Genomic DNA, 7,621 nt, shown 5'->3' with positions numbered 1-7,621 from the left:
GAAACATCCCCGTGAACGTCACACAGACCTCCACAGTTAAGCAGTACTGAGACAGAAAGTTTTGTACCCAGGACACAATTAAAATTGCTGTGACCCCATGCAGCAAAACACTGAGGCAATGTATACCACTCCGCCTAGTCAAATTTATCCTCTCAATTGTTATAGTCCAACAGAATTCATGCCAGATGGGGTATCATATGTCTTCCTGCAGCCAATGTAAAATGTGAAGCCAATATAAACACTCTATACCATGTTCTAGCTAATTCAATACAAAGCAACAGTGTGCACACACCTGACCTGGATCAGATTTGTCCTGCCAGGTGATTTTGCAATACACAGCCTGAGTGTTAATGAGGTGGAATCCTAGCCCCATCTATTGCCCTGACAAGCCCTCACCTCGTGTTTCCTACTTAAAGAACCCTCATGTCAGTTCAAGCTCATGTGCAGCATGCAGAGACACTAACACCATCCTGGCAGGATATTCACGGTGAGTTTTCCCACTCTCAAGCAATCAAGGCTACAAACACAGCCTGTAAGGAAAGATATTTATGCCTCTTAGCAGAGATGCAAGAAGGAACATTGATGTTCAGCCCCACTGCAAAAAACCACCCAGCAGAGGAGTCACAGCCATCAGCTCTGAGCAGTGGATGAGACAAGCAGCCCTTGATCTGCTCTTGGCAACAGAGCCTGCTCATAGTCAACTGTCCAGGCTAGTGGAGCTGTAATTTGAGGCAGATCCCCACTAACCTGGGGCTCTACATCATGTGGCACACAAATCCAGCACACCTGTGCCCAGGGTTTCTCCCACCTTCGGCTACAGACATCGCACAAGCCCTCCATATCCCATCAGTTCCACTGCTCACCTAGCAGTGATCTTCTCAGCTAGGGCTCAACATGCAGGATGTACCAAGGCATCCCTGTCCTCCAAAAATATTCTCTTGTGTTTTCTGACAGTCCCGATTCTTCAGAGTCCAAAACTTTGGACTTAACACTAGAGACTGTCCTCATGTCTCCTGGCCCTGAGATTGAGGAAGGGTCTCGAGCTGCCATGGCCCCATCTCCTGAAGGCTGTGCAATTGTCAGCTGAGGGCTTGATTAGGCTTGACTAAATTTCTACAGCAGGAGGGTGGCAGTGCCATGCTGACCCTTCCTTACACAGAAACACATCCCAAATGCACAGGCACTAGCACAAAAAGGGAGTGGCTGCTCACTTTAGTGTTAGCTGGTCATTTCTACCACAGAAACTACTGTGTCGGCATCTGCAAGTATTTAAAATTCTCAGGGTTTCTTATATTGTTGTATCTGCCTTCTGGGTTTTCTTTTTCAAGCCTCTCTGTTAGATGGTGCTGAGTTTTCAAGCTTTTCTCCACAGGGATGAGGCCACCAGGGGGGCCACAGCGTGCACAGCCAGACAAAGCTCTGTGGAGATGTGATGTGAGCAGGGTGTGGGGAGGAAGCCTTAGAAGGAGGAGGGAAGATCTGTCTTCTGAGAGGTTTCAAATGACCCTGATAGAATCTCTAAATTGAGAGTTTGGTAATACTGAAGGGGTGGAGAGAAAGGAAAATTTTAGGGAAGAGTAGGAGAACTTCCCAGTCTTACTTTATGTAACTGATAGCAAGGCTGTGTGTGAACAGAGCACCTGAGCATGGTGGAGGTGATACCTGAGCAGACACGCTGGAGGATTGTGTGTCAGGTTTCCATCTGGGCTACACCAATGCCTGCCTCAACACTGATTAGAAGAAGCAATCCCACTATCAGGAAAACAAGAGGACACAAAATTAGCAGAGGAGCCTGGGGAGGTATTGTCAGTGCGTCTCTTCTAAGGACATGGCCCTGACAGGAAGTTTAGGCTCTTTACTTATGGCTGGGAAAAGCAAACAGAAGAAACACAAAGAAACATCAGCTGTTGCTTGGGTCCAAAGCAGAAGCAGGAATCTTCAAGACCAAGTAGGACTGGGAAAAAAAAAAAGCTCTGAGTTGAATTAGTTGTGTACCAGTGGGCCCTGTAAGAGAAGCCAAGTTTCTACCTTGCATGGATTCCCCATGCTCTGGCGTGCAGCTGAGCCCCTGCCGTCCACAGGGTGGATGTTTTAGTGCCTGGCTCTTTTTAACTGGCACATGTTAAGAGCTTTGAATTAACAGGTGCATAAAAACTGTCAAAAAACACTTAGCTCTCAAGACAGTCTGTCGGTTGTATTAAAAATATGGTTTTATGTAACCACATTCTCTCAACACTTGCTGGGTATTACGGCATGGGAAAGTCACTCGCCCTCTCCAAATGAAAGCGGCGATGTTTAAACTCTCCCGCACAAGAAAAAAAAAGAAAGAAATGAGAAAGGCTACAGTTCCTCTGATCTTGCCAAGGAATTGCTCCTGTTTTCCACACCAAAGGCTGACTTTTTCCAGCAAAACAGGACCAGCCTAAAGCTCCAGACTAGGGGCAAGCACCCCAGGAGGTCAAAAGGCCAGTGTCTTGCAGGCTTAGTGAGGTGGAAATTAGGGATTTTTGACAACAGAATGGGAAGATGTCTCACTTGCTGACTGAGGAGGTGGTATTTACTGTAAGCATGGCCTGGGATTAAAAAAAAACCCTCAAGAGTTTAACAGAAGTTTAGAGCTAGGAAAAAAGTCCCTATTTGTGCCCATGTTTCAGAAGAGGTTTAGAAATAGTTTTAGTTCTTATTCTTCCCAGTCATGAGTCCCAAACATCTGTGATCCCAAAAACAAAAGCATCGGGTTTCCAGAGTGGAAAGAGCTGTAAGAGACAGGTCCAGAAGAATTTTTAAAACTCTCGAAAGCATTTCTGAAACCAGTTCCCTTTTAAATATGTGGCAAATACATTAAAGTGGGTTTTGGATTAAAGTTTTACTGCCTCTTGATAAAAGCCATTCGCACCTTTGATGTGTTTGTGGATGGCAGCCATCCCAAATGCCTTCCCCAGGCCTCGCCCCCATCAGGAAGTCTCCCTCTGGCTCTCTCCAGGCATGCCCAGATGGGTTGTCATCTGTCACCTCCCAGAGGTGACCAACTCAGAACAGCCGCTCTGGGGTTACAGACACAGTAGGTGAAAGCAAAGATTTCTGAGTGCAAGTGTAATGGTGAACATGGATAACCCGGGAGCCTGTGAGAGGTGGGTAGAATGGCAAGAAATGGGCTTCTGAAACTGGCTGTGAATTTAGTCTTACTGAGTTTTAATTCTATGAATCAAAGTCCTTCCAGTATCACCCTGTGCTCACCTACCTTCTGCTCAGCCTGGTGGCTCTGGGGAGCCCTGGTTATTTGCCTGGCCTGGAGGACAGATGGGTCCATGAAGTTTCTCAGCAGCTGTTGGAAGGAAGAAGGGAAACTGTCTGAAGGACAGGAGAAAACTTACTGGTGGCTTGGAAGGGTTTGAGTAATAAAAGGCTCCAGTGTGGCAGGCAGCTGGGGCAGAGGAGACTCAGTAGTCCCTGAAAAGCACATCGTGTCTCCCCTCTATGAAAAGCGGATAGAGCTTTGTGAATGTCAAGGCCAGAAAGAGCATCATGAGTGCCCAAGTCCAACTTGCCAGGCCAAGGAAAGTATTTTCCAATAGCTTCGTAAGTTCTGCCAGCAAGAGCATCATCCCCAAAAGATTCACAGAGGGACTGTCACTGGCAGTAGCAGATATGCTGAGCAAGTCCAGGAGCAGGAGCCTGCCTGCTTGGCAGTGCTGTTTGCAGAACTGTTTAGTGTCAATGAGACTGATGAACACTCCACAGTACTTAGGGGATGCAGTGGGATGTCATGGAGAAAAGTCCATTGCTAAATATTTTCATTTGAAGAGCAAAGGAAAGAAAACAATTGGCATTTCAGCAGATAGGGAAAAAAAAGATCTGGAAGCAAGAAGAAAATCCTGCAGAGAACGAGGCATGATTTTTTACAACAGCTGCAAGAGGATTCTTGGAGGATCAGGGAAGCACGTTAGGAAAATGCTGGAATGGACCTGGTTCTTTATGAGCACATCCTCACGCCAAGTACTATCAACTTCTCTGCCATGAAGCAAACCACCAAAACGTGGGACCAGCTGCAGCTCACACGACAGCCAACCTCTGGGAGACCATCAGCACCACAGACAATGGAATATGCACCATCAGCAACCAGTCATCACCTAAACAGCTACAGAACTATTCAAGATATGATGGAGGGTTTGGGGTGATACTCAGAAACCTACTCCAGATGCAAATGGAGAAACTTCGAAGACGATGATGTCTGGATTGCATTATCCCCTCCTTGGGACACAGGATCTGTCTACACTGGAATGGGGACAGTGATTGGAGCCTGCAAAGACAGAGCTGTTTCACTCTACCGAGCTCATGTGTTCAGATACACTGACAGCACTACCAACAGCTAAAGAAAACCAAGAAACCTTGCATGGGGAAGTTAAAGAGGTCCATTATTCAGGGATGTATTTATGGCTCATGTTTCACTTTTATCACTCCCAGAGCATTTAAGGACTCTTTGGGTGTTTTTTTGGTGTCTTACTTAGCTCCAAGCCTTGAAAGCTGACTTAGGGAGGGCCACAGCTTCAGCCCGAGCATGGTCTGGGGGAACAGTGACTCTGTTCCTTCATTCTGCCATCTTGCCACATCCTCCCCCATTCTAAAACATGCAGCAGAGTGAAGGGATGTCCCTAACACTGCAGCTTTCCCCTTGGATGATTTATATGCACTTCAATGGCATCACAAGGCATAAAACGAGTTCTTCCATTTCTCAAGGTTTTATTCTTTGCTGTGAGGAACCTCCAAGCATTTTTCTTGCTGTCTGCTGAAATGGATCCCAGTGCTCCACTAGAGCACTGGGCTGACCTGGGTACAGGGCAAGCTATCCCATACTCATTATCCAGCAGTCTCCAAAAAACAGCACAGCCCTTACACGGTGGAGCCCTGGAAAAGGGAATCACGTGTTCACTACCCAGCTCTAGAGGACAAACACAGTGCCTGGCCCCCACACGTGCTTTCCACTCCCAGATATCACATCCAACAGCATCCCTGCTGCTGCTGGACTTTCTGCACTCATGCCACCACCCAACGCTGCCTATTCAATAGGACACTGTCCCCATCCCCTGGAGGTGTGCCACGGAGTGCTGAGGCTGTTCAACCTCTGCCACACGTGAGGGCTGCTTTGCTTACTGCCTAAGAGCAATTCCTCCCAGTTCCCCCCTCTCGCACACATGTGCCAGGTGTGAAAACCAGTTCAGACATTAAAACCCACTGCTCAGCTCTAGCAGCACGGAAAAATAAAATCACTGGCTGATCAGCCAAACAAGCAGGTGGGAGTGGTACAGACAGAGGCAGGAGAGACAAGGTACTAAACCTGCCCAGTGCTCCCAAGTGCCTCGTTATACTGATTTATGTTTAGCTAATTGAGAAAATGACTCTAACTACACAATCCAGGCCCTAATTCAGAAAGGCCAAAGCTTTTTAGTGTCTCTACCTGCATCTTAAAAGGCATGATTTAAGCCCTGTAACTAACAGGCTGCCAAAGGCAAGGATTTGAAGGATCTGATGTCCTATCATGCCGAGGGGGTGAGGTTTGGCTAAGGTCTCTCGTTACTTGGTCTTTCCCCACTGCTGTACCAAGTTTGCTGCTGGGACATAAATCAGGGGAAATGATGAAGGAAACCAGTCTCGTGCCCCATCAAAGGAGCCAACACTCGCTTTAATGGGACCATGCAGGCAAGCCTAAATAGGGCACTTAACAAGCATGTGGTTTCTGTAACACCAGCCCACATCTACACACTGTTTGCACTGCCACTGGCAAAACCCTTTGCCCCTTTATGCACCACACCTGCTTGTATCCATGGAATTAGAAAAGGGATCATGATATAACGCCAAAGTGTTTAGCATAGATTTCTGGGTTGGATCAGGCCTGCAGAAAAATTTTAGCTATCTCCCAGTAACTGCATGAACCCTTGTACACAGTTATGGCATGTACAAGAGCAGAGCACAGAGACCCAAGACACTGTGTCTACAAAGAGTCACACAAAAGTACCAAACTCGGACCAGGATCCACAGATGCTCAAAGATCCCACATAAGGTAGGGTAAAGCTCCAGTCCTCAGGCTGGGACAAGCCATATCCCAAGGGCCTAATCCAAATTTGAACCCTGACAAAAGGGTGTTAGGAACAGAAAGCCTACAGATCCTACTGTCCTATATAGAAAATATAGGACACAGGGAATCCCAGCAAGGGAGGGAATTCAATGGAGCTCTGCCCCTTTCTTTGGCTCCTGAACTTTGCCCAAGGTTAACTGTTCCATGAGCAATCCTCTCTAGCATGTTCTTCATGCAGCTGGTCAGGAAACACAGTACCCCCAACCACTAGACCAGTCACTACATTTCCTTCTTACTGGTTTTTCCTCATTCAGTTCAGGTGGGATCCAGGCTCAAAGGAAAGACTCCACACTTCACAAAAGGTATTAGGAAGACAAATGACTGATGGAGAACTTGAGTCCCTCCCCACAAAGCTACCCCAAGCTCAAACCTCTTGAGAGCCCAGCTTCATCTGGCTGGATACACAATCAGATTGGGGGTTGTCCAAGTGTTTTACACCATGCAGTAGACATCCATGGGAACCCCAGGCTGAGTCATGACCATCTGTGCTCATTTAAACATTCCTTGACAGAGGAGGGAGTGCTAATCCTGACATCCTGGCCAAAATGCAACACGGACAATTATACTGTGCTTTGTAACATTCTCACAGGGGTGTACGTTGGTGTTTTCCAGTTCATCCCATAATGGTAATGTGTTGGTCCAACACAGAAATGGCCACGTTGCCACAGCAGAATGCAAGTCCCCTGTGACAAGCCCTGCAGTTACTGTCAGACATCACATGCTGCTCTATTTTCCCTGCTGGGGGTGTTCAATCCCAGCGCGCTTCACACTCAGACTTCTCCCCCTACCTGTGCAAGAGGTCCTCACTAAAGATCTGCCCACTCATTCTTGATCTGTGCTGAACTTCTTATTTTTCTATTCTTCTGAAGAGATATAACACACCAGTGGAGTGGAGAGCACACTTGCCTTCAATGCACACCTGCCCTTAGTGCACTCCAGGGACAGCAAATCCAAACACTGTAAGACACAGCAGCCACTACAAAGGAAGAAATGGCTTTTGCTTGGAGAGCCTCAATTCCAACGGTTCTCCTTCCTTCAAGGAAAAACAAGTTAAAAAACCCAACCCTTCTGCTGCACCAAAATCATCTCCTGGCATTTCTGACCAGCACACATGTTGTTACAATTACGACTGGACTCCCTGGCTCCGGCACAGGGGGAATGTTAAACCAGCACACTGGCACCCATCAAAACATTTGAGAACTTCCAAAGTGGAACTGACACCACGGTAGTGGTTTGTATCACACGTCACAGAAAGGCTTCATAACTTAGATCAAACAATTTAACTCCTGAGCTCCCTGTCCAGCAAGAGCAACCAAATGCTAGGCTGCTGTTGTTATCCCACATGGCTGTTTCATGTGGCTCCCAGCCAGTTCACTCCATTTTGCAAGCTCAGAAGTTAAAGGCAGATAGTCAAAGGCCAGAACTTCAACGAGGGACTCGCCAGAGAACAGAACCTGCTGATTCTAACAGCATCTTCCCTCTCAGGCA

The sequence above is a fragment of the Corapipo altera genome, unplaced genomic scaffold (genome assembly GCF_003945725.1).
Source record: "Corapipo altera isolate COAL_440 unplaced genomic scaffold, ASM394572v1 79, whole genome shotgun sequence".
NCBI lineage: Eukaryota > Metazoa > Chordata > Aves > Passeriformes > Pipridae > Corapipo > Corapipo altera.
The sequence above is the reverse complement of the archived record's forward strand: the minus strand, read 5'-3'. Positions refer to the sequence as shown.